The sequence below is a fragment of the Oncorhynchus mykiss genome, unplaced genomic scaffold, assembly GCF_013265735.2.
Source record: "Oncorhynchus mykiss isolate Arlee unplaced genomic scaffold, USDA_OmykA_1.1 un_scaffold_367, whole genome shotgun sequence".
In the NCBI taxonomy this organism is placed as follows: Eukaryota; Metazoa; Chordata; class Actinopteri; order Salmoniformes; family Salmonidae; genus Oncorhynchus; species Oncorhynchus mykiss.
Window position 1 is genome coordinate 20,087 of NW_023493814.1, and position 24,144 is coordinate 44,230.

The following is a 24,144-nucleotide window of genomic DNA, read 5'->3' on the forward strand; positions in this document are numbered from 1 at the left end:
GGTTGGTGTTATAATCCACACATGCAGTTCATCGCCTTCACCACTCAGATACCAAGTCCTGTGCTCTCGCTGTGGCAGTCAGCAATTTTACCAGTGTTTGTGAAAGTCAAAATCTTCCAGTGCCAAAATAAAGCACCGAATTTGAATTGTTACACGATGAGATTCTATCCCATGCATGTAGAGCACAATGGATAAGCAGTCCATCGCCTTAACCACTCATCCACCTCATCCTGTTATTTAAATGTGGCAAATGACCTTAAAAAACTGTAGTTGCTGTAATGTAAACCCTAGATTGAAATCAATGAAAGTTAGGCAGAGCAATGGCAAGGCCATGTGTCGATCCCAACGAGACATTTAACAAATGTTTTGTCAGGCCGAGTGGTCTCAAGTGCTTGATTAAGTGTGTTGAGGTGTCGGTTCAAATCCAACCATTGAGGTTGCCCTTGGTGAAGCTATTCTTCAATACCTGAATCGTATTAGTCGCACTAGGATTGTGCAGGGACTCTACATTCATGTGGGGCCATGTAAGAGAGGAAATAACAAATGTTTTGTGAAGAGGTTGGTGTTATAATCCACATATGCAGTTCATCGCCTTCACCACTCAGATACCAAGTCCTGTGCTATCGCTGTGGCAGTCAGCAATTTTACCAGTGTTTGTGAAAGTCAAAATCTTCCAGTGCCAAAATAAAGCACCAAATTTTAATTGTTACACGATGAGGATGGGATTCGAACCCATGCATGCAGAGCACAATGGATTAGCAGTCCATCGCCTTAACCACTCGGCCACCTCATCCTGTTATTTGGAAGTTGCAAATGACCTTAAAAGACTGTAGTTGCTGTATGTAAACCCTAGATTGAAATCAATGAAAGTTATGCAGAGCAATGGCAAGGACATGTGTCGATCCCATCGAGACATTTAACAAATGTTTTGTCAGGCCGAGTGGTCTCAAGTGCTTGATTAAGTGTTTTGAGCTGTCGGTTCAAATCCAACCATTGAGGTTGCCCTTGGTGAAGCTATTCTTCAATACCTGAATCGTATTAGTCGCACTAGGATTGTGCAGGGACTCTACATTCATGTGGGGCCATGTAAGAGAGGAAATAACAAATGTTTTGTGAAGAGGTTGGTGTTATAATCCACATATGCAGTTCATCGCCTTCACCACTCAGATACCAAGTCCTGTGCTATCGCTGTGGCAGTCAGCAATTTTACCAGTGTTTGTGAAAGTCAAAATCTTCCAGTGCCAAAATAAAGCACCGAATTTTAATTGTTACACGATGAGGATGGGATTCAAACCCATGCATGCAGAGCACAATGGATTAGCAGTCCATCGCCTTAACCACTCGGCCACCTCATCCTGTTTTTTGGAAGTTGCAAATGACCTTAAAAGACTGTAGTTGCTGTATGTAAACCCTAGATTGAAATCAATGAAAGTTATGCAGAGCAATGGCAAGGACATGTGTCGATCCCATCGAGACATTTAACAAATGTTTTGTCAGGCCGAGTGGTCTCAAGTGCTTGATTAAGTGTTTTGAGCTGTCGGTTCAAATCCCACCATTGAGGTTGCCCTTGGTGAAGCTATTCTTCAATACCTGAATCGTATTAGTCGCACTAGGATTGCGACGGGATTCTATTTTCATGTGGGGCCATGTAAGAGAGGAAATAACAGATGTTGTGTGAAGAGGTTGGTGTTATAATCCACACATGCAGTTCATCGCCTTCACCACTCAGATACCAAGTCCTGTGCTCTCGCTGTGGCAGTCAGCAATTTTACCAGTGTTTGTGAAAGTCAAAATCTTCCAGTGCCAAAATAAAGCACCGAATTTTAATTGTTACACGATGAGATTCTAACCCATGCATGTAGAGCACAATGGATAAGCAGTCCATCGCCTTAACCACTCATCCACCTCATCCTGTTATTTAAATGTGGCAAATGACCTTAAAAAACTGTAGTTGCTGTAATGTAAACCCTAGATTGAAATCAATGAAAGTTAGGCAGAGCAATGGCAAGGCCATGTGTCGATCCCAACGAGACATTTAACAAATGTTTTGTCAGGCCGAGTGGTCTCCAGTGCTTGATTAAGTGTGTTGAGGTGTCGGTTCAAATCCCACTATTGAGGTTGCCCTTGGTGAAGTTATTCTTCAATACCTGAATCTTATTAGTCGCTCTAGGATTGCGCAGGGATTCTATTTTCATGTGGGGCCATGTAAGAGAGGAAATAACAGATGTTGTGTGAAGAGGTTGGTGTTATAATCCACACATGCAGTTCATCGCCTTCACCACTCAGATACCAAGTCCTGTGCTCTCGCTGTGGCAGTCAGCAATTTTACCAGTGTTTGTGAAAGTCAAAATCTTCCAGTGCCAAAATAAAGCACCGAATTTTAATTGTTACACGATGAGATTCTAACCCATGCATGTAGAGCACAATGGATAAGCAGTCCATCGCCTTAACCACTCATCCACCTCATCCTGTTATTTAAATGTGGCAAATGACCTTAAAAAACTGTAGTTGCTGTAATGTAAACCCTAGATTGAAATCAATGAAAGTTAGGCAGAGCAATGGCAAGGCCATGTGTCGATCCCAACGAGACATTTAACAAATGTTTTGTCAGGCCGAGTGGTCTCCAGTGCTTGATTAAGTGTGTTGAGGTGTCGGTTCAAATCCCACTATTGAGGTTGCCCTTGGTGAAGTTATTCTTCAATACCTGAATCTTATTAGTCGCTCTAGGATTGCGCAGGGATTCTATTTTCATGTGGGGCCATGTAAGAGAGGAAATAACAGATGTTGTGTGAAGAGGTTGGTGTTATAATCCACACATGCAGTTCATCGCCTTCACCACTCAGATACCAAGTCCTGTGCTATCGCTGTGGCAGTCAGCAATTTTACCAGTGTTTGTGAAAGTCAAAATCTTCCAGTGCCAAAATAAAGCACCGAATTTTAATTGTTACACGATGAGGATGGGATTCGAACCCATGCATGCAGAGCACAATGGATTAGCAGTCCATCGCCTTAACCACTCGGCCACCTCATCCTGTTTTTTGGAAGTTGCAAATGACCTTAAAAGACTGTAGTTGCTGTATGTAAACCCTAGATTGAAATCAATGAAAGTTATGCAGAGCAATGGCAAGGACATGTGTCGATCCCATCGAGACATTTAACAAATGTTTTGTCAGGCCGAGTGGTCTCAAGTGCTTGATTAAGTGTTTTGAGCTGTCGGTTCAAATCCCACCATTGAGGTTGCCCTTGGTGAAGCTATTCTTCAATACCTGAATCGTATTAGTCGCACTAGGATTGCGAGGGGATTCTATATTCATGTGGGGCCATGTAAGAGAGGAAATAACAAATGTTTTGTGAAGAGGTTGGTGTTATAATCCACACATGCAGTTCATCGCCTTCACCACTCAGATACCAAGTCCTGTGCTCTCGCTGTGGCAGTCAGCAATTTTACCAGTGTTTGTGAAAGTCAAAATCTTCCAGTGCCAAAATAAAGCACCGCATTTTAATTGTTACACGATGAGATTCTAACCCATGCATGTAGAGCACAATGGATAAGCAGTCCATCGCCTTAACCACTCATCCACCTCATCCTGTTATTTAAATGTGGCAAATGACCTTAAAAAACTGTAGTTGCTATATGTAAACCCTAGATTGAAATCAATGAAAGTTAGGCAGAGCAATGGCAAGGCCATGTGTCGATCCCAACGAGACATTTAACAAATGTTTTGTCAGGCCGAGTGGTCTCCAGTGCTTGATTAAGTGTGTTGAGCTGTCGGTTCAAATCCAACCATTGAGGTTGCCCTTGGTGAAGCTATTCTTCAATACCTGAATCTTATTAGTCGCTCTAGGATTGCGCAGGGATTCTATTTTCATGTGGGGCCATGTAAGAGAGGAAATAACAGATGTTGTGTGAAGAGGTTGGTGTTATAATCCACACATGCAGTTCATCGCCTTCACCACTCAGATACCAAGTCCTGTGCTATCGCTGTGGCAGTCAGCAATTTTACCAGTGTTTGTGAAAGTCAAAATCTTCCAGTGCCAAAATAAAGCACCGAATTTTAATTGTTACACGATGAGGATGGGATTCGAACCCATGCATGCAGAGCACAATGGATTAGCAGTCCATCGCCTTAACCACTCGGCCACCTCATCCTGTTATTTACATGTGGCAAATGACCTTAAAAAACTGTAGTTGCTGTAATGTAAACCCTAGATTGAAATCAATGAAAGTTAGGCAGAGCAATGGCAAGGCCATGTGTCGATCCCATCGAGACATTTAACAAATGTTTTGTCAGGCCGAGTGGTCTCCAGTGCTTGATTAAGTGTGTTGAGGTGTCGGTTCAAATCCCACTATTGAGGTTGCCCTTGGTGAAGTTATTCTTCAATACCTGAATCTTATTAGTCGCTCTAGGATTGCGCAGGGATTCTATTTTCATGTGGGGCCATGTAAGAGAGGAAATAACAAATGTGTGAAGAGGTTGGTGTTATAATCCACACATGCAGTTCATCGCCTTCACCACTCAGATACCAAGTCCTGTGCTCTCGCTGTGGCAGTCAGCAATTTTACCAGTGTTTGTGAAAGTCAAAATCTTCCAGTGCCAAAATAAAGCACCGAATTTGAATTGTTACACGATGAGATTCTATCCCATGCATGTAGAGCACAATGGATAAGCAGTCCATCGCCTTAACCACTCATCCACCTCATCCTGTTATTTAAATGTGGCAAATGACCTTAAAAAACTGTAGTTGCTGTAATGTAAACCCTAGATTGAAATCAATGAAAGTTAGGCAGAGCAATGGCAAGGCCATGTGTCGATCCCAACGAGACATTTAACAAATGTTTTGTCAGGCCGAGTGGTCTCAAGTGCTTGATTAAGTGTGTTGAGGTGTCGGTTCAAATCCAACCATTGAGGTTGCCCTTGGTGAAGCTATTCTTCAATACCTGAATCGTATTAGTCGCACTAGGATTGTGCAGGGACTCTACATTCATGTGGGGCCATGTAAGAGAGGAAATAACAAATGTTTTGTGAAGAGGTTGGTGTTATAATCCACATATGCAGTTCATCGCCTTCACCACTCAGATACCAAGTCCTGTGCTATCGCTGTGGCAGTCAGCAATTTTACCAGTGTTTGTGAAAGTCAAAATCTTCCAGTGCCAAAATAAAGCACCAAATTTTAATTGTTACACGATGAGGATGGGATTCGAACCCATGCATGCAGAGCACAATGGATTAGCAGTCCATCGTCTTAACCACTCGGCCACCTCATCCTGTTATTTGGAAGTTGCAAATGACCTTAAAAGACTGTAGTTGCTGTATGTAAACCCTAGATTGAAATCAATGAAAGTTATGCAGAGCAATGGCAAGGACATGTGTCGATCCCATCGAGACATTTAACAAATGTTTTGTCAGGCCGAGTGGTCTCAAGTGCTTGATTAAGTGTTTTGAGCTGTCGGTTCAAATCCAACCATTGAGGTTGCCCTTGGTGAAGCTATTCTTCAATACCTGAATCGTATTAGTCGCACTAGGATTGTGCAGGGACTCTACATTCATGTGGGGCCATGTAAGAGAGGAAATAACAAATGTTTTGTGAAGAGGTTGGTGTTATAATCCACATATGCAGTTCATCGCCTTCACCACTCAGATACCAAGTCCTGTGCTATCGCTGTGGCAGTCAGCAATTTTACCAGTGTTTGTGAAAGTCAAAATCTTCCAGTGCCAAAATAAAGCACCGAATTTTAATTGTTACACGATGAGGATGGGATTCAAACCCATGCATGCAGAGCACAATGGATTAGCAGTCCATCGCCTTAACCACTCGGCCACCTCATCCTGTTTTTTGGAAGTTGCAAATGACCTTAAAAGACTGTAGTTGCTGTATGTAAACCCTAGATTGAAATCAATGAAAGTTATGCAGAGCAATGGCAAGGACATGTGTCGATCCCATCGAGACATTTAACAAATGTTTTGTCAGGCCGAGTGGTCTCAAGTGCTTGATTAAGTGTTTTGAGCTGTCGGTTCAAATCCCACCATTGAGGTTGCCCTTGGTGAAGCTATTCTTCAATACCTGAATCGTATTAGTCGCACTAGGATTGCGACGGGATTCTATATTCATGTGGGGCCATGTAAGAGAGGAAATAACAAATGTTTTGTGAAGAGGTTGGTGTTATAATCCACACATGCAGTTCATCGCCTTCACCACTCAGATACCAAGTCCTGTGCTCTCGCTGTGGCAGTCAGCAATTTTACCAGTGTTTGTGAAAGTCAAAATCTTCCAGTGCCAAAATAAAGCACCGCATTTTAATTGTTACACGATGAGATTCTAACCCATGCATGTAGAGCACAATGGATAAGCAGTCCATCGCCTTAACCACTCATCCACCTCATCCTGTTATTTAAATGTGGCAAATTACCTTAAAAAACTGTAGTTGCTGTAATGTAAACCCTAGATTGAAATCAATGAAAGTTAGGCAGAGCAATGGCAAGGCCATGTGTCGATCCCAACGAGACATTTAACAAATGTTTTGTCAGGCCGAGTGGTCTCAAGTGCTTGATTAAGTGTGTTGAGGTGTCGGTTCAAATCCAACCATTGAGGTTGCCCTTGGTGAAGCTATTCTTCAATACCTGAATCTTATTAGTCGCTCTAGGATTGCGCAGGGATTCTATTTTCATGTGGGGCCATGTAAGAGAGGAAATAACAAATGTTGTGTGAAGAGGTTGGTGTTATAATCCACACATGCAGTTCATCGCCTTCACCACTCAGATACCAAGTCCTGTGCTCTCGCTGTGGCAGTCAGCAATTTTACCAGTGTTTGTGAAAGTCAAAATCTTCCAGTGCCAAAATAAAGCAACGGATTTTAATTGTTACACGATGAGGATGGGATTCAAACCCATGCATGCAGAGCACAATGGATTAGCAGTCCATCGCCTTAACCACTCGGCCACCTCATCCTGTTATTTACATGTGGCAAATGACCTTAAAAAAACTGTAGTTGCTATATGTAAACCCTAGATTGAAATCAATGAAAGATAGGCAGAGCAATGGCACGATGAGGATGGGATTCGAAATCATGCATGCAGAGCACAATGGATTAGCAGTCCATCGCCTTAACCACTAGGCCACCTTATCCTGTTTTTTGGGAGTTGCAAATGACCTTAAAAGACTGTAGTTGCTGTATGTAAACCCTAGATTGAAATCAATGAAAGTTATGCAGAGCAATGGCAAGGACATGTGTCGATCCCAACGAGACATTTAACAAATGTTTTGTCAGGCCGAGTGGTCTCCAGTGCTTGATTAAGTGTGTTGAGGTGTCGGTTCAAATCCCACTATTGAGGTTGCCCTTGGTGAAGTTATTCTTCAATACCTGAATCGTATTAGACGCACTAGGATTGCGACGGGATTCTATATTCATGTGGGGCCATGTAAGAGAGGAAATAACAAATGTTTTGTGAAGAGGTTGGTGTTATAATCCACACATGCAGTTCATCGCCTTCACCACTCAGATACCAAGTCCTGTGCTCTCGCTGTGGCAGTCAGCAATTTTACCAGTGTTTGTGAAAGTCAAAATCTTCCAGTGCCAAAATAAAGCACCGAATTTTAATTGTTACACGATGAGATTCTAACCCATGCATGTAGAGCACAATGGATAAGCAGTCCATCGCCTTAACCACTCATCCACCTCATCCTGTTATTTAAATGTGGCAAATGACCTTAAAAAACTGTAGTTGCTGTAATGTAAACCCTAGATTGAAATCAATGAAAGTTAGGCAGAGCAATGGCAAGGCCATGTGTCGATCCCAACGAGACATTTAACAAATGTTTTGTCAGGCCGAGTGGTCTCCAGTGCTTGATTAAGTGTGTTGAGGTGTCGGTTCAAATCCCACTATTGAGGTTGCCCTTGGTGAAGTTATTCTTCAATACCTGAATCGTATTAGACGCACTAGGATTGCGACGGGATTCTATATTCATGTGGGGCCATGTAAGAGAGAAAATAAAAAATGTTTTGTGAAGAGGTTGGTGTTATAATCCACACATGCAGTTCATCGCCTTCACCACTCAGATACCAAGTCCTGTGCTCTCGCTGTGGCAGTCAGCAATTTTACCAGTGTTTGTGAAAGTCAAAATCTTCCAGTGCCAAAATAAAGCACCGCATTTTAATTGTTACACGATGAGATTCTAACCCATGCATGTAGAGCACAATGGATAAGCAGTCCATCGCCTTAACCACTCATCCACCTCATCCTGTTATTTAAATGTGGCAAATTACCTTAAAAAACTGTAGTTGCTGTAATGTAAACCCTAGATTGAAATCAATGAAAGTTAGGCAGAGCAATGGCAAGGCCATGTGTCGATCCCAACGAGACATTTAACAAATGTTTTGTCAGGCCGAGTGGTCTCAAGTGCTTGATTAAGTGTGTTGAGGTGTCGGTTCAAATCCAACCATTGAGGTTGCCCTTGGTGAAGCTATTCTTCAATACCTGAATCGTATTAGTCGCACTAGGATTGTGCAGGGACTCTACATTCATGTGGGGCCATGTAAGAGAGGAAATAACAAATGTTTTGTGAAGAGGTTGGTGTTATAATCCACATATGCAGTTCATCGCCTTCACCACTCAGATACCAAGTCCTGTGCTATCGCTGTGGCAGTCAGCAATTTTACCAGTGTTTGTGAAAGTCAAAATCTTCCAGTGCCAAAATAAAGCACCGAATTTTAATTGTTACACGATGAGGATGGGATTCGAACCCATGCATGCAGAGCACAATGGATTAGCAGTCCATCGCCTTAACCACTCGGCCACCTCATCCTGTTTTTTGGAAGTTGCAAATGACCTTAAAAGACTGTAGTTGCTGTATGTAAACCCTAGATTGAAATCAATGAAAGTTATGCAGAGCAATGGCAAGGACATGTGTCGATCCCATCGAGACATTTAACAAATGTTTTGTCAGGCCGAGTGGTCTCAAGTGCTTGATTAAGTGTTTTGAGCTGTCGGTTCAAATCCCACCATTGAGGTTGCCCTTGGTGAAGCTATTCTTCAATACCTGAATCGTATTAGTCGCACTAGGATTGCGAGGGGATTCTATATTCATGTGGGGCCATGTAAGAGAGGAAATAACAAATGTTTTGTGAAGAGGTTGGTGTTATAATCCACACATGCAGTTCATCGCCTTCACCACTCAGATACCAAGTCCTGTGCTCTCGCTGTGGCAGTCAGCAATTTTACCAGTGTTTGTGAAAGTCAAAATCTTCCAGTGCCAAAATAAAGCACCGCATTTTAATTGTTACACGATGAGATTCTAACCCATGCATGTAGAGCACAATGGATAAGCAGTCCATCGCCTTAACCACTCATCCACCTCATCCTGTTATTTAAATGTGGCAAATGACCTTAAAAAAACTGTAGTTGCTATATGTAAACCCTAGATTTAAATCAATGAAAGATAGGCAGAGCAATGGCAGGGCCATGTGTCGATCCCAACGAGACATTTAACAAATGTTTTGTCAGGCCGAGTGGTCTCAAGTGCTTGATTAAGTGTGTTGAGCTGTCGGTTCAAATCCAACCATTGAGGTTGCCCTTGGTGAAGCTATTCTTCAATACCTGAATCGTATTAGTCGCACTAGGATTGTGCAGGGACTCTACATTCATGTGGGGCCATGTAAGAGAGGAAATAACAAATGTTTTGTGAAGAGGTTGGTGTTATAATCCACACATGCAGTTCATCGCCTTCACCACTCAGATACCAAGTCCTGTGCTATCGCTGTGGCAGTCAGCAATTTTACCAGTGTTTGTGAAAGTCAAAATCTTCCAGTGCCAAAAAAAAAGCACCGAATTTTAATTGTTACACGATGAGGATGGGATTCGAACCCATGCATGCAGAGCACAATGGATTAGCAGTCCAGCGCCTTAACCACTCGGCCACCTCATCCTGTTATTTACATGTGGCAAATGACCTTAAAAAAACTGTAGTTGCTATATGTAAACCCTAGATTGAAATCAATGAAAGATAGGCAGAGCAATGGCAGGGCCATGTGTCGATCCCAACGAGACATTTAACAAATGTTTTGTCAGGCCGAGTGGTCTCCAGTGCTTGATTAAGTGTGTTGAGGTGTCGGTTCAAATCCCACTATTGAGGTTGCCCTTGGTGAAGTTATTCTTCAATACCTGAATCTTATTAGTCGCTCTAGGATTGCGCAGGGATTCTATTTTCATGTGGGGCCATGTAAGAGAGGAAATAACAGATGTTGTGTGAAGAGGTTGGTGTTATAATCCACACATGCAGTTCATCGCCTTCACCACTCAGATACCAAGTCCTGTGCTCTCGCTGTGGCAGTCAGCAATTTTACCAGTGTTTGTGAAAGTCAAAATCTTCCAGTGCCAAAATAAAGCACCGAATTTTAATTGTTACACGATGAGATTCTAACCCATGCATGTAGAGCACAATGGATAAGCAGTCCATCGCCTTAACCACTCATCCACCTCATCCTGTTATTTAAATGTGGCAAATGACCTTAAAAAACTGTAGTTGCTGTAATGTAAACCCTAGATTGAAATCAATGAAAGTTAGGCAGAGCAATGGCAAGGCCATGTGTCGATCCCAACGAGACATTTAACAAATGTTTTGTCAGGCCGAGTGGTCTCCAGTGCTTGATTAAGTGTGTTGAGGTGTCGGTTCAAATCCCACTATTGAGGTTGCCCTTGGTGAAGTTATTCTTCAATACCTGAATCTTATTAGTCGCTCTAGGATTGCGCAGGGATTCTATTTTCATGTGGGGCCATGTAAGAGAGGAAATAACAGATGTTGTGTGAAGAGGTTGGTGTTATAATCCACACATGCAGTTCATCGCCTTCACCACTCAGATACCAAGTCCTGTGCTCTCGCTGTGGCAGTCAGCAATTTTACCAGTGTTTGTGAAAGTCAAAATCTTCCAGTGCCAAAATAAAGCACCGAATTTTAATTGTTACACGATGAGATTCTAACCCATGCATGTAGAGCACAATGGATAAGCAGTCCATCGCCTTAACCACTCATCCACCTCATCCTGTTATTTAAATGTGGCAAATGACCTTAAAAAACTGTAGTTGCTGTAATGTAAACCCTAGATTGAAATCAATGAAAGTTAGGCAGAGCAATGGCAAGGCCATGTGTCGATCCCAACGAGACATTTAACAAATGTTTTGTCAGGCCGAGTGGTCTCCAGTGCTTGATTAAGTGTGTTGAGGTGTCGGTTCAAATCCCACTATTGAGGTTGCCCTTGGTGAAGTTATTCTTCAATACCTGAATCTTATTAGTCGCTCTAGGATTGCGCAGGGATTCTATTTTCATGTGGGGCCATGTAAGAGAGGAAATAACAGATGTTGTGTGAAGAGGTTGGTGTTATAATCCACACATGCAGTTCATCGCCTTCACCACTCAGATACCAAGTCCTGTGCTATCGCTGTGGCAGTGAGCAATTTTACCAGTGTTTGTGAAAGTCAAAATCTTCCAGTGCCAAAATAAAGCACCAAATTTTAATTGTTACACGATGAGGATGGGATTCGAACCCATGCATGCAGAGCACAATGGATTAGCAGTCCATCGCCTTAACCACTCGGCCACCTCATCCTGTTATTTACATGTGGCAAATGACCTTAAAAAAACTGTAGTTGCTATATGTAAACCCTAGATTGAAATCAATGAAAGATAGGCAGAGCAATGGCAGGGCCATGTGTCGATCCCAACGAGACATTTAACAAATGTTTTGTCAGGCCGAGTGGTCTCAAGTGCTTGATTAAGTGTGTTGAGCTGTCGGTTCAAATCCAACCATTGAGGTTGCCCTTGGTGAAGCTATTCTTCAATACCTGAATCGTATTAGTCGCACTAGGATTGTGCAGGGACTCTACATTCATGTGGGGCCATGTAAGAGAGGAAATAACAAATGTTTTGTGAAGAGGTTGGTGTTATAATCCACACATGCAGTTCATCGCCTTCACCACTCAGATACCAAGTCCTGTGCTATCGCTGTGGCAGTCAGCAATTTTACCAGTGTTTGTGAAAGTCAAAATCTTCCAGTGCCAAAATAAAGCACCGAATTTTAATTGTTACACGATGAGGATGGGATTCGAACCCATGCATGCAGAGCACAATGGATTAGCAGTCCATCGCCTTAACCACTCGGCCACCTCATCCTGTTTTTTGGAAGTTGCAAATGACCTTAAAAGACTGTAGTTGCTGTATGTAAACCCTAGATTGAAATCAATGAAAGTTATGCAGAGCAATGGCAAGGACATGTGTCGATCCCATCGAGACATTTAACAAATGTTTTGTCAGGCCGAGTGGTCTCAAGTGCTTGATTAAGTGTTTTGAGCTGTCGGTTCAAATCCCACCATTGAGGTTGCCCTTGGTGAAGCTATTCTTCAATACCTGAATCGTATTAGTCGCACTAGGATTGCGACGGGATTCTATATTCATGTGGGGCCATGTAAGAGAGGAAATAACAAATGTTTTGTGAAGAGGTTGGTGTTATAATCCACACATGCAGTTCATCGCCTTCACCACTCAGATACCAAGTCCTGTGCTCTCGCTGTGGCAGTCAGCAATTTTACCAGTGTTTGTGAAAGTCAAAATCTTCCAGTGCCAAAATAAAGCACCGCATTTTAATTGTTACACGATGAGATTCTAACCCATGCATGTAGAGCACAATGGATAAGCAGTCCATCGCCTTAACCACTCATCCACCTCATCCTGTTATTTAAATGTGGCAAATGACCTTAAAAAAACTGTAGTTGCTATATGTAAACCCTAGATTTAAATCAATGAAAGATAGGCAGAGCAATGGCAGGGCCATGTGTCGATCCCAACGAGACATTTAACAAATGTTTTGTCAGGCCGAGTGGTCTCAAGTGCTTGATTAAGTGTGTTGAGCTGTCGGTTCAAATCCAACCATTGAGGTTGCCCTTGGTGAAGCTATTCTTCAATACCTGAATCGTATTAGTCGCACTAGGATTGTGCAGGGACTCTACATTCATGTGGGGCCATGTAAGAGAGGAAATAACAAATGTTTTGTGAAGAGGTTGGTGTTATAATCCACACATGCAGTTCATCGCCTTCACCACTCAGATACCAAGTCCTGTGCTATCGCTGTGGCAGTCAGCAATTTTACCAGTGTTTGTGAAAGTCAAAATCTTCCAGTGCCAAAAAAAAGCACCGAATTTTAATTGTTACACGATGAGGATGGGATTCGAACCCATGCATGCAGAGCACAATGGATTAGCAGTCCATCGCCTTAACCACTCGGCCACCTCATCCTGTTATTTACATGTGGCAAATGACCTTAAAAAAACTGTAGTTGCTATATGTAAACCCTAGATTGAAATCAATGAAAGATAGGCAGAGCAATGGCAGGGCCATGTGTCGATCCCAACGAGACATTTAACAAATGTTTTGTCAGGCCGAGTGGTCTCCAGTGCTTGATTAAGTGTGTTGAGGTGTCGGTTCAAATCCCACTATTGAGGTTGCCCTTGGTGAAGTTATTCTTCAATACCTGAATCTTATTAGTCGCTCTAGGATTGCGCAGGGATTCTATTTTCATGTGGGGCCATGTAAGAGAGGAAATAACAGATGTTGTGTGAAGAGGTTGGTGTTATAATCCACACATGCAGTTCATCGCCTTCACCACTCAGATACCAAGTCCTGTGCTCTCGCTGTGGCAGTCAGCAATTTTACCAGTGTTTGTGAAAGTCAAAATCTTCCAGTGCCAAAATAAAGCACCGAATTTTAATTGTTACACGATGAGATTCTAACCCATGCATGTAGAGCACAATGGATAAGCAGTCCATCGCCTTAACCACTCATCCACCTCATCCTGTTATTTAAATGTGGCAAATGACCTTAAAAAACTGTAGTTGCTGTAATGTAAACCCTAGATTGAAATCAATGAAAGTTAGGCAGAGCAATGGCAAGGCCATGTGTCGATCCCAACGAGACATTTAACAAATGTTTTGTCAGGCCGAGTGGTCTCCAGTGCTTGATTAAGTGTGTTGAGGTGTCGGTTCAAATCCCACTATTGAGGTTGCCCTTGGTGAAGTTATTCTTCAATACCTGAATCTTATTAGTCGCTCTAGGATTGCGCAGGGATTCTATTTTCATGTGGGGCCATGTAAGAGAGGAAATAACAGATGTTGTGTGAAGAGGTTGGTGTTATAATCCACACATGCAGTTCATCGCCTTCACCACTCAGATACCAAGTCCTGTGCTATCGCTGTGGCAGTGAGCAATTTTACCAGTGTTTGTGAAAGTCAAAATCTTCCAGTGCCAAAATAAAGCACCAAATTTTAATTGTTACACGATGAGGATGGGATTCGAACCCATGCATGCAGAGCACAATGGATTAGCAGTCCATCGCCTTAACCACTCGGCCACCTCATCCTGTTATTTACATGTGGCAAATGACCTTAAAAAAACTGTAGTTGCTATATGTAAACCCTAGATTGAAATCAATGAAAGATAGGCAGAGCAATGGCAGGGCCATGTGTCGATCCCAACGAGACATTTAACAAATGTTTTGTCAGGCCGAGTGGTCTCAAGTGCTTGATTAAGTGTGTTGAGCTGTCGGTTCAAATCCAACCATTGAGGTTGCCCTTGGTGAAGCTATTCTTCAATACCTGAATCGTATTAGTCGCACTAGGATTGTGCAGGGACTCTACATTCATGTGGGGCCATGTAAGAGAGGAAATAACAAATGTTTTGTGAAGAGGTTGGTGTTATAATCCACACATGCAGTTCATCGCCTTCACCACTCAGATACCAAGTCCTGTGCTATCGCTGTGGCAGTCAGCAATTTTACCAGTGTTTGTGAAAGTCAAAATCTTCCAGTGCCAAAATAAAGCACCGAATTTTAATTGTTACACGATGAGGATGGGATTCGAACCCATGCATGCAGAGCACAATGGATTAGCAGTCCATCGCCTTAACCACTCGGCCACCTCATCCTGTTATTTAAATGTGGCAAATGACCTTAAAAAACTGTAGTTGCTGTAATGTAAACCCTAGATTGAAATCAATGAAAGTTCGGCAGAGCAATGGCAAGGCCATGTGTCGATCCCAACGAGACATTTAACAAATGTTTTGTCAGGCCGAGTGGTCTCCAGTGCTTGATTAAGTGTGTTGAGGTGTCGGTTCAAATCCCACTATTGAGGTTGCCCTTGGTGAAGTTATTCTTCAATACCTGAATCGTATTAGACGCACTAGGATTGCGACGGGATTCTATATTCATGTGGGGCCATGTAAGAGAGGAAATAAAAAATGTTTTGTGAAGAGGTTGGTGTTATAATCCACACATGCAGTTCATCGCCTTCACCACTCAGATACCAAGTCCTGTGCTCTCGCTGTGGCAGTCAGCAATTTTACCAGTGTTTGTGAAAGTCAAAATCTTCCAGTGCCAAAATAAAGCACCGAATTTTAATTGTTACACGATGAGATTCTAACCCATGCATGTAGAGCACAATGGATAAGCAGTCCATCGCCTTAACCACTCATCCACCTCATCCTGTTATTTAAATGTGGCAAATGACCTTAAAAAACTGTAGTTGCTGTAATGTAAACCCTAGATTGAAATCAATGAAAGTTAGGCAGAGCAATGGCAGGGCCATGTGTCGATCCCAACGAGACATTTAACAAATGTTTTGTCAGGCCGAGTGGTCTCCAGTGCTTGATTAAGTGTGTTGAGGTGTCGGTTCAAATCCCACTATTGAGGTTGCCCTTGGTGAAGTTATTCTTCAATACCTGAATCTTATTAGTCGCTCTAGGATTGCGCAGGGATTCTATTTTCATGTGGGGCCATGTAAGAGAGGAAATAACAGATGTTGTGTGAAGAGGTTGGTGTTATAATCCACACATGCAGTTCATCGCCTTCACCACTCAGATACCAAGTCCTGTGCTATCGCTGTGGCAGTGAGCAATTTTACCAGTGTTTGTGAAAGTCAAAATCTTCCAGTGCCAAAATAAAGCACCGAATTTTAATTGTTACACGATGAGGATGGGATTCGAACCCATGCATGCAGAGCACAATGGATTAGCAGTCCATCGCCTTAACCACTCGGCCACCTCATCCTGTTATTTACATGTGGCAAATGACCTTAAAAAAACTGTAGTTGCTATATGTAAACCCTAGATTGAAATCAATGAAAGATAGGCAGAGCAATGGCAGGGCCATGTGTCGATCCCAACGAGACATTTAACAAATGTTTTGTCAGGCCGAGTGGTCTCAAGTGCTTGATTAAGTGTGTTGAGCTGTCGGTTCAAATCCAACCATTGAGGTTGCCCTTGGTGAAGCTATTCTTCAATACCTGAATCGTATTAGTCGCACTAGGATTGTGCAGGGACTCTACATTCATGTGGGGCCATGTAAGAGAGGAAATAACAAATGTTTTGTGAAGAGGTTGGTGTTATAATCCACACATGCAGTTCATCGCCTTCACCACTCAGATACCAAGGCCTGTGCTATCGCTGTGGCAGTCAGCAATTTTACCAGTGTTTGTGAAAGTCAAAATCTTCCAGTGCCAAAATAAAGCACCGAATTTTAATTGTTACACGATGAGATTCTAACCCATGCATGTAGAGCACAATGGATAAGCAGTCCATCGCCTTAACCACTCATCCACCTCATCCTGTTATTTAAATGTGGCAAATGACCTTAAAAAACTGTAGTTGCTGTAATGTAAACCCTAGATTGAAATCAATGAAAGTTAGGCAGAGCAATGGCAGGGCCATGTGTCGATCCCAACGAGACATTTAACAAATGTTTTGTCAGGCCGAGTGGTCTCCAGTGCTTGATTAAGTGTGTTGAGGTGTCGGTTCAAATCCCACTATTGAGGTTGCCCTTGGTGAAGTTATTCTTCAATACCTGAATCTTATTAGTCGCTCTAGGATTGCGCAGGGATTCTATTTTCATGTGGGGCCATGTAAGAGAGGAAATAACAAATGTTGTGTGAAGAGGTTGGTGTTATAATCCACACATGCAGTTCATCGCCTTCACCACTCAGATACCAAGTCCTGTGCTCTCGCTGTGGCAGTCAGCAATTTTACCAGTGTTTGTGAAAGTCAAAATCTTCCAGTGCCAAAATAAAGCACCGAATTTTAATTGTTACACGATGAGATTCTAACCCATGCATGTAGAGCACAATGGATAATCAGTCCATCGCCTTAACCACTCATCCACCTCATCCTGTTATTTAAATGTGGCAAATGACCTTAAAAAACTGTAGTTGCTGTAATGTAAACCCTAGATTGAAATCAATGAAAGTTAGGCAGAGCAATGGCAAGGCCATGTGTCGATCCCAACGAGACATTTAACAAATGTTTTGTCAGGCCGAGTGGTCTCCAGTGCTTGATTAAGTGTGTTGAGGTGTCGGTTCAAATCCCACTATTGAGGTTGCCCTTGGTGAAGTTATTCTTCAATACCTGAATCTTATTAGTCGCTCTAGGATTGCGCAGGGATTCTATTTTCATGTGGGGCCATGTAAGAGAGGAAATAACAGATGTTGTGTGAAGAGGTTGGTGTTATAATCCACACATGCAGTTCATCGCCTTCACCACTCAGATACCAAGTCCTGTGCTATCGCTGTGGCAGTGAGCAATTTTACCAGTGTTTGTGAAAGTCAAAATCTTCCAGTGCCAAAATAAAGCACCGAATTTTAATTGTTACACGATGAGATTCTAACCCATGCATGTAGAGCACAATGGATAATCAGTCCATCGCCTTAACCACTCATCCACCTCATCCTGTTATTTAAATGTGGCAAATGACCTTAAAAAACTGTAGTTGCTGTAATGTAAACCCTAGATTGAAATCAATGAAAGTTAGGCAGAGCAATGGCAAGGCCATGTGTCGATCCCAACGAGACATTTAACAAATGTTTTGTCAGGCCGAGTGGTCTCCAGTGCTTGATTAATTGTGTTGAGGTGTCGGTTCAAATCCCACTATTGAGGTTGCCCTTGGTGAAGTTATTCTTCAATACCTGAATCTTATTAGTCGCTCTAGGATTGCGCAGGGATTCTATTTTCATGTGGGGCCATGTAAGAGAGGAAATAACAGATGTTGTGTGAAGAGGTTGGTGTTATAATCCACACATGCAGTTCATCGCCTTCACCACTCAGATACCAAGTCCTGTGCTATCGCTGTGGCAGTGAGCAATTTTACCAGTGTTTGTGAAAGTCAAAATCTTCCAGTGCCAAAATAAAGCACCGAATTTTAATTGTTACACGATGAGGATGGGATTCGAACCCATGCATGCAGAGCACAATGGATTAGCAGTCCATCGCCTTAACCACTCGGCCACCTCATCCTGGTATTTACATGTGGCAAATGACCTTAAAAAAACTGTAGTTGCTATATGTAAACCCTAGATTGAAATCAATGAAAGATAGGCAGAGCAATGGCAGGGCCATGTGTCGATCCCAACGAGACATTTAACAAATGTTTTGTCAGGCCGAGTGGTCTCAAGTGCTTGATTAAGTGTGTTGAGCTGTCGGTTCAAATCCAACCATTGAGGTTGCCCTTGGTGAAGCTATTCTTCAATACCTGAATCGTATTAGTCGCACTAGGATTGTGCAGGGACTCTACATTCATGTGGGGCCATGTAAGAGAGGAAATAACAAATGTTTTGTGAAGAGGTTGGTGTTATAATCCACACATGCAGTTCATCGCCTTCACCACTCAGATACCAAGTCCTGTGCTATCGCTGTGGCAGTCAGCAATTTTACCAGTGTTTGTGAAAGTCAAAATCTTCCAGTGCCAAAATAAAGCACCGAATTTTAATTGTTACACGATGAGATTCTAACCCATGTATGTAGAGCACAATGGATAAGCAGTCCATCGCCTTAACCACTCATCCACCTCATCCTGTTATTTAAATGTGGCAAATGACCTTAAAAAACTGTAGTTGCTGTAATGTAAACCCTAGATTGAAATCAATGAAAGTTAGGCAGAGCAATGGCAAGGCCATGTGTCGATCCCAACGAGACATTTAACAAATGTTTTGTCAGGCCGAGTGGTCTCCAGTGCTTGATTAAGTGTGTTGAGGTGTCGGTTCAAATCCCACTATTGAGGTTGCCCTTGGTGAAGTTATTCTTCAATACCTGAATCGTATTAGACGCACTAGGATTGCGACGGGATTCTATATTCATGTGGGGCCATGTAAGAGAGGAAATAAAAAATGTTTTGTGAAGAGGTTGGTGTTATAATCCACACATGCAGTTCATCGCCTTCACCACTCAGATACCAAGTCCTGTGCTCTCGCTGTGGCAGTCAGCAATTTTACCAGTGTTTGTGAAAGTCAAAATCTTCCAGTGCCAAAATAAAGCACCGAATTTTAATTGTTACACGATGAGATTCTAACCCATGCATGTAGAGCACAATGGATAAGCAGTCCATCGCCTTAACCACTCATCCACCTCATCCTGTTATTTAAATGTGGCAAATGACCTTAAAAAACTGTAGTTGCTGTAATGTAAACCCTAGATTGAAATCAATGAAAGTTAGGCAGAGCAATGGCAAGGCCATGTGTCGATCCCAACGAGACATTTAACAAATGTTTTGTCAGGCCGAGTGGTCTCCAGTGCTTGATTAAGTGTGTTGAGGTGTCGGTTCAAATCCCACTATTGAGGTTGCCCTTGGTGAAGTTATTCTTCAATACCTGAATCTTATTAGTCGCTCTAGGATTGCGCAGGGATTCTATTTTCATGTGGGGCCATGTAAGAGAGGAAATAACAGATGTTGTGTGAAGAGGTTGGTGTTATAATCCACACATGCAGTTCATCGCCTTCACCACTCAGATACCAAGTCCTGTGCTATCGCTGTGGCAGTCAGCAATTTTACCAGTGTTTGTGAAAGTCAAAATCTTCCAGTGCCAAAATAAAGCACCGAATTTTAATTGTTACACGATGAGGATGGGATTCAAACCCATTCATGCAGAGCACAATGGATTAGCAGTCCATCGCCTTAACCACTCGGCCACCTCATCCTGTTATTTACATGTGGCAAATGACCTTAAAAAAACTGTAGTTGCTATATGTAAGCCCTAGATTGAAATCAATGAAAGATAGGCAGAGCAATGGCAGGGCCATGTGTCGATCCCAACGAGACATTTAACAAATGTTTTGTCAGGCCGAGTGGTCTCAAGTGCTTGATTAAGTGTGTTGAGGTGTCGGTTCAAATCCCACTATTGAGGTTGCCCTTGGTGAAGTTATTCTTCAATACCTGAATCTTATTAGTCGCTCTAGGATTGCGCAGGGATTCTATTTTCATGTGGGGCCATGTAAGAGAGGAAATAACAGATGTTGTGTGAAGAGGTTGGTGTTATAATCCACACATGCAGTTCATCGCCTTCACCACTCAGATACCAAGTCCTGTGCTATCGCTGTGGCAGTCAGCAATTTTACCAGTGTTTGTGAAAGTCAAAATCTTCCAGTGCCAAAATAAAGCACTGAATTTTAATTGTTACACGATGAGGATGGGATTCGAACCCATGCATGCAGAGCACAATGGATTAGCAGTCCATCGCCTTAACCACTCGGCCACCTCATCCTGTTATTTACATGTGGCAAATGACCTTAAAAGACTGTAGTTGCTGTATGTAAACCCTAGATTGAAATCAATGAAAGTTATGCAGAGCAATGGCAAGGACATGTGTCGATCCCATCGAGACATTTAACAAATGTTTTGTCAGGCCGAGTGGTCTCCAGTGCTTGATTAAGTGTGTTGAGGTGTCGGTTCAAATCCCACTATTGAGGTTGCCCTTGGTGAAGTTATTCTTCAATACCTGAATCTTATTAGTCGCTCTAGGATTGCGCAGGGATTCTATTTTCATGTGGGGCCATGTAAGAGAGGAAATAACAAATGTGTGAAGAGGTTGGTGTTATAATCCACACATGCAGTTCATCGCCTTCACCACTCAGATACCAAGTCCTGTGCTCTCGCTGTGGCAGTCAGCAATTTTACCAGTGTTTGTGAAAGTCAAAATCTTCCAGTGCCAAAATAAAGCACCGAATTTTAATTGTTACACGATGAGATTCTATCCCATGCATGTAGAGCACAATGGATAAGCAGTCCATCGCCTTAACCACTCATCCACCTCATCCTGTTATTTAAATGTGGCAAATGACCTTAAAAAACTGTAGTTGCTGTAATGTAAACCCTAGATTGAAATCAATGAAAGTTAGGCAGAGCAATGGCAAGGCCATGTGTCGATCCCAACGAGACATTTAACAAATGTTTTGTCAGGCCGAGTGGTCTCAAGTGCTTGATTAAGTGTGTTGAGGTGTCGGTTCAAATCCAACCATTGAGGTTGCCCTTGGTGAAGCTATTCTTCAATACCTGAATCGTATTAGTCGCACTAGGATTGTGCAGGGACTCTACATTCATGTGGGGCCATGTAAGAGAGGAAATAACAAATGTTTTGTGAAGAGGTTGGTGTTATAATCCACATATGCAGTTCATCGCCTTCACCACTCAGATACCAAGTCCTGTGCTATCGCTGTGGCAGTCAGCAATTTTACCAGTGTTTGTGAAAGTCAAAATCTTCCAGTGCCAAAATAAAGCACCGAATTTTAATTGTTACACGATGAGGATGGGATTCGAACCCATGCATGCAGAGCACAATGGATTAGCAGTCCATCGCCTTAACCACTCGGCCACCTCATCCTGTTTTTTGGAAGTTGCAAATGACCTTAAAAGACTGTAGTTGCTGTATGTAAACCCTAGATTGAAATCAATGAAAGTTATGCAGAGCAATGGCAAGGACATGTGTCGATCCCATCGAGACATTTAACAAATGTTTTGTCAGGCCGAGTGGTCTCAAGTGCTTGATTAAGTGTTTTGAGCTGTCGGTTCAAATCCAACCATTGAGGTTGCCCTTGGTGAAGCTATTCTTCAATACCTGAATCGTATTAGTCGCACTAGGATTGTGCAGGGACTCTACATTCATGTGGGGCCATGTAAGAGAGGAAATAACAAATGCTTTGTGAAGAGGTTGGTGTTATAATCCACATATGCAGTTCATCGCCTTCACCACTCAGATACCAAGTCCTGTGCTATCGCTGTGGCAGTCAGCAATTTTACCAGTGTTTGTGAAAGTCAAAATCTTCCAGTGCCAAAATAAAGCACCGAATTTTAATTGTTACACGATGAGGATGGGATTCAAACCCATGCATGCAGAGCACAATGGATTAGCAGTCCATCGCCTTAACCACTCGGCCACCTCATCCTGTTTTTTGGAAGTTGCAAATGACCTTAAAAGACTGTAGTTGCTGTATGTAAACCCTAGATTGAAATCAATGAAAGTTATGCAGAGCAATGGCAAGGACATGTGTCGATCCCATCGAGACATTTAACAAATGTTTTGTCAGGCCGAGTGGTCTCAAGTGCTTGATTAAGTGTTTTGAGCTGTCGGTTCAAATCCCACCATTGAGGTTGCCCTTGGTGAAGCTATTCTTCAATACCTGAATCGTATTAGTCGCACTAGGATTGCGACGGGATTCTATATTCATGTGGGGCCATGTAAGAGAGGAAATAACAAATGTTTTGTGAAGAGGTTGGTGTTATAATCCACACATGCAGTTCATCGCCTACACCACTCAGATACCAAGTCCTGTGCTCTCGCTGTGGCAGTCAGCAATTTTACCAGTGTTTGTGAAAGTCAAAATCTTCCAGTGCCAAAATAAAGCACCGCATTTTAATTGTTACACGATGAGATTCTAACCCATGCATGCAGAGCACAATGGATAAGCAGTCCATCGCCTTAACCACTCATCCACCTCATCCTGTTATTTAAATGTGGCAAATTACCTTAAAAAACTGCAGTTGCTGTAATGTAAACCCTAGATTGAAATCAATGAAAGTTAGGCAGAGCAATGGCAAGGCCATGTGTCGATCCCAACGAGACATTTAACAAATGTTTTGTCAGGCCGAGTGGTCTCAAGTGCTTGATTAAGTGTGTTGAGGTGTCGGTTCAAATCCAACCATTGAGGTTGCCCTTTTTGAAGCTATTCTTCAATACCTGAATCTTATTAGTCGCTCTAGGATTGCGCAGGGATTCTATTTTCATGTGGGGCCATGTAAGAGAGGAAATAACAAATGTTGTGTGAAGAGGTTGGTGTTATAATCCACACATGCAGTTCATCGCCTTCACCACTCAGATACCAAGTCCTGTGCTCTCGCTGTGGCAGTCAGCAATTTTACCAGTGTTTGTGAAAGTCAAAATCTTCCAGTGCCAAAATAAAGCAACGGATTTGAATTGTTACACGATGAGGATGGGATTCGAACCCATGCATGCAGAGCACAATGGATTAGCAGTCCATCGCCTTAACCACTCGGCCACCTCATCCTGTTATTTACATGTGGCAAATGACCTTAAAAAAACTGTAGTTGCTATATGTAAACCCTAGATTGAAATCAATGAAAGATAGGCAGAGCAATGGCACGATGAGGATGGGATTCGAACCCATGCATGCAGAGCACAATGGATTAGCAGTCCATCGCCTTAACCACTAGGCCACCTTATCCTGTTTTTTGGGAGTTGCAAATGACCTTAAAAGACTGTAGTTGCTGTATGTAAACCCTAGATTGAAATCAATGAAAGTTATGCAGAGCAATGGCAAGGCCATGTGTCGATCCCAACGAGACATTTAACAAATGTTTTGTCAGGCCGAGTGGTCTCCAGTGCTTGATTAAGTGTGTTGAGGTGTCGGTTCAAATCCCACTATTGAGGTTGCCCTTGGTGAAGTTATTCTTCAATACCTGAATCGTATTAGACGCACTAGGATTGCGACGGGATTCTATATTCATGTGGGGCCATGTAAGAGAGGAAATAACAAATGTTTTGTGAAGAGGTTGGTGTTATAATCCACACATGCAGTTCATCGCCTTCACCACTCAGATACCAAGTCCTGTGCTCTCGCTGTGGCAGTCAGCAATTTTACCAGTGTTTGTGAAAGTCAAAATCTTCCAGTGCCAAAATAAAGCACCGAATTTTAATTGTTACACGATGAGATTCTAACCCATGCATGTAGAGCACAATGGATAAGCAGTCCATCGCCTTAACCACTCATCCACCTCATCCTGTTATTTAAATGTGGCAAATGACCTTAAAAAACTGTAGTTGCTGTAATGTAAAC

At 42.5% G+C, this 24,144-nt stretch overlaps 22 non-coding genes across 22 annotated transcripts; all 22 read right to left on the reverse strand.

Annotated features, from left to right (window-relative positions):
* Window positions 1-711: 711 nt before the first annotated feature.
* trnas-gcu lies at window positions 712-793 on the reverse strand. The gene has a single exon. It is a non-coding gene; the product is annotated as a tRNA-Ser (tRNA).
* A 480-nt stretch (window positions 794-1,273) lies between these two features.
* Window positions 1,274-1,355, reverse strand: trnas-gcu. The gene has a single exon. It is a non-coding gene; the product is annotated as a tRNA-Ser (tRNA).
* A 1,594-nt stretch (window positions 1,356-2,949) lies between these two features.
* Window positions 2,950-3,031, reverse strand: trnas-gcu. Its single transcript has one exon. It is a non-coding gene; the product is annotated as a tRNA-Ser (tRNA).
* Window positions 3,032-4,067: 1,036 nt separating this feature from the next.
* trnas-gcu lies at window positions 4,068-4,149 on the reverse strand. Its single transcript has one exon. It is a non-coding gene; the product is annotated as a tRNA-Ser (tRNA).
* Window positions 4,150-5,184: 1,035 nt separating this feature from the next.
* trnas-gcu lies at window positions 5,185-5,266 on the reverse strand. Its single transcript has one exon. It is a non-coding gene; the product is annotated as a tRNA-Ser (tRNA).
* Window positions 5,267-5,746: 480 nt separating this feature from the next.
* trnas-gcu lies at window positions 5,747-5,828 on the reverse strand. The gene has a single exon. It is a non-coding gene; the product is annotated as a tRNA-Ser (tRNA).
* A 1,037-nt stretch (window positions 5,829-6,865) lies between these two features.
* trnas-gcu lies at window positions 6,866-6,947 on the reverse strand. Its single transcript has one exon. It is a non-coding gene; the product is annotated as a tRNA-Ser (tRNA).
* A 1,772-nt stretch (window positions 6,948-8,719) lies between these two features.
* Window positions 8,720-8,801, reverse strand: trnas-gcu. Its single transcript has one exon. It is a non-coding gene; the product is annotated as a tRNA-Ser (tRNA).
* Window positions 8,802-9,839: 1,038 nt separating this feature from the next.
* On the reverse strand, window positions 9,840-9,921 carry trnas-gcu. The gene has a single exon. It is a non-coding gene; the product is annotated as a tRNA-Ser (tRNA).
* Window positions 9,922-11,516: 1,595 nt separating this feature from the next.
* On the reverse strand, window positions 11,517-11,598 carry trnas-gcu. The gene has a single exon. It is a non-coding gene; the product is annotated as a tRNA-Ser (tRNA).
* Window positions 11,599-12,079: 481 nt separating this feature from the next.
* Window positions 12,080-12,161, reverse strand: trnas-gcu. The gene has a single exon. It is a non-coding gene; the product is annotated as a tRNA-Ser (tRNA).
* Window positions 12,162-13,198: 1,037 nt separating this feature from the next.
* Window positions 13,199-13,280, reverse strand: trnas-gcu. Its single transcript has one exon. It is a non-coding gene; the product is annotated as a tRNA-Ser (tRNA).
* A 1,038-nt stretch (window positions 13,281-14,318) lies between these two features.
* On the reverse strand, window positions 14,319-14,400 carry trnas-gcu. Its single transcript has one exon. It is a non-coding gene; the product is annotated as a tRNA-Ser (tRNA).
* A 481-nt stretch (window positions 14,401-14,881) lies between these two features.
* Window positions 14,882-14,963, reverse strand: trnas-gcu. The gene has a single exon. It is a non-coding gene; the product is annotated as a tRNA-Ser (tRNA).
* A 1,038-nt stretch (window positions 14,964-16,001) lies between these two features.
* trnas-gcu lies at window positions 16,002-16,083 on the reverse strand. Its single transcript has one exon. It is a non-coding gene; the product is annotated as a tRNA-Ser (tRNA).
* A 2,152-nt stretch (window positions 16,084-18,235) lies between these two features.
* trnas-gcu lies at window positions 18,236-18,317 on the reverse strand. Its single transcript has one exon. It is a non-coding gene; the product is annotated as a tRNA-Ser (tRNA).
* A 1,595-nt stretch (window positions 18,318-19,912) lies between these two features.
* On the reverse strand, window positions 19,913-19,994 carry trnas-gcu. The gene has a single exon. It is a non-coding gene; the product is annotated as a tRNA-Ser (tRNA).
* Window positions 19,995-20,475: 481 nt separating this feature from the next.
* On the reverse strand, window positions 20,476-20,557 carry trnas-gcu. The gene has a single exon. It is a non-coding gene; the product is annotated as a tRNA-Ser (tRNA).
* Window positions 20,558-21,591: 1,034 nt separating this feature from the next.
* On the reverse strand, window positions 21,592-21,673 carry trnas-gcu. The gene has a single exon. It is a non-coding gene; the product is annotated as a tRNA-Ser (tRNA).
* Window positions 21,674-22,153: 480 nt separating this feature from the next.
* Window positions 22,154-22,235, reverse strand: trnas-gcu. Its single transcript has one exon. It is a non-coding gene; the product is annotated as a tRNA-Ser (tRNA).
* Window positions 22,236-23,272: 1,037 nt separating this feature from the next.
* Window positions 23,273-23,354, reverse strand: trnas-gcu. The gene has a single exon. It is a non-coding gene; the product is annotated as a tRNA-Ser (tRNA).
* Window positions 23,355-23,450: 96 nt separating this feature from the next.
* Window positions 23,451-23,532, reverse strand: trnas-gcu. Its single transcript has one exon. It is a non-coding gene; the product is annotated as a tRNA-Ser (tRNA).
* Between the last annotated feature and the right edge of the window lie 612 nt (window positions 23,533-24,144).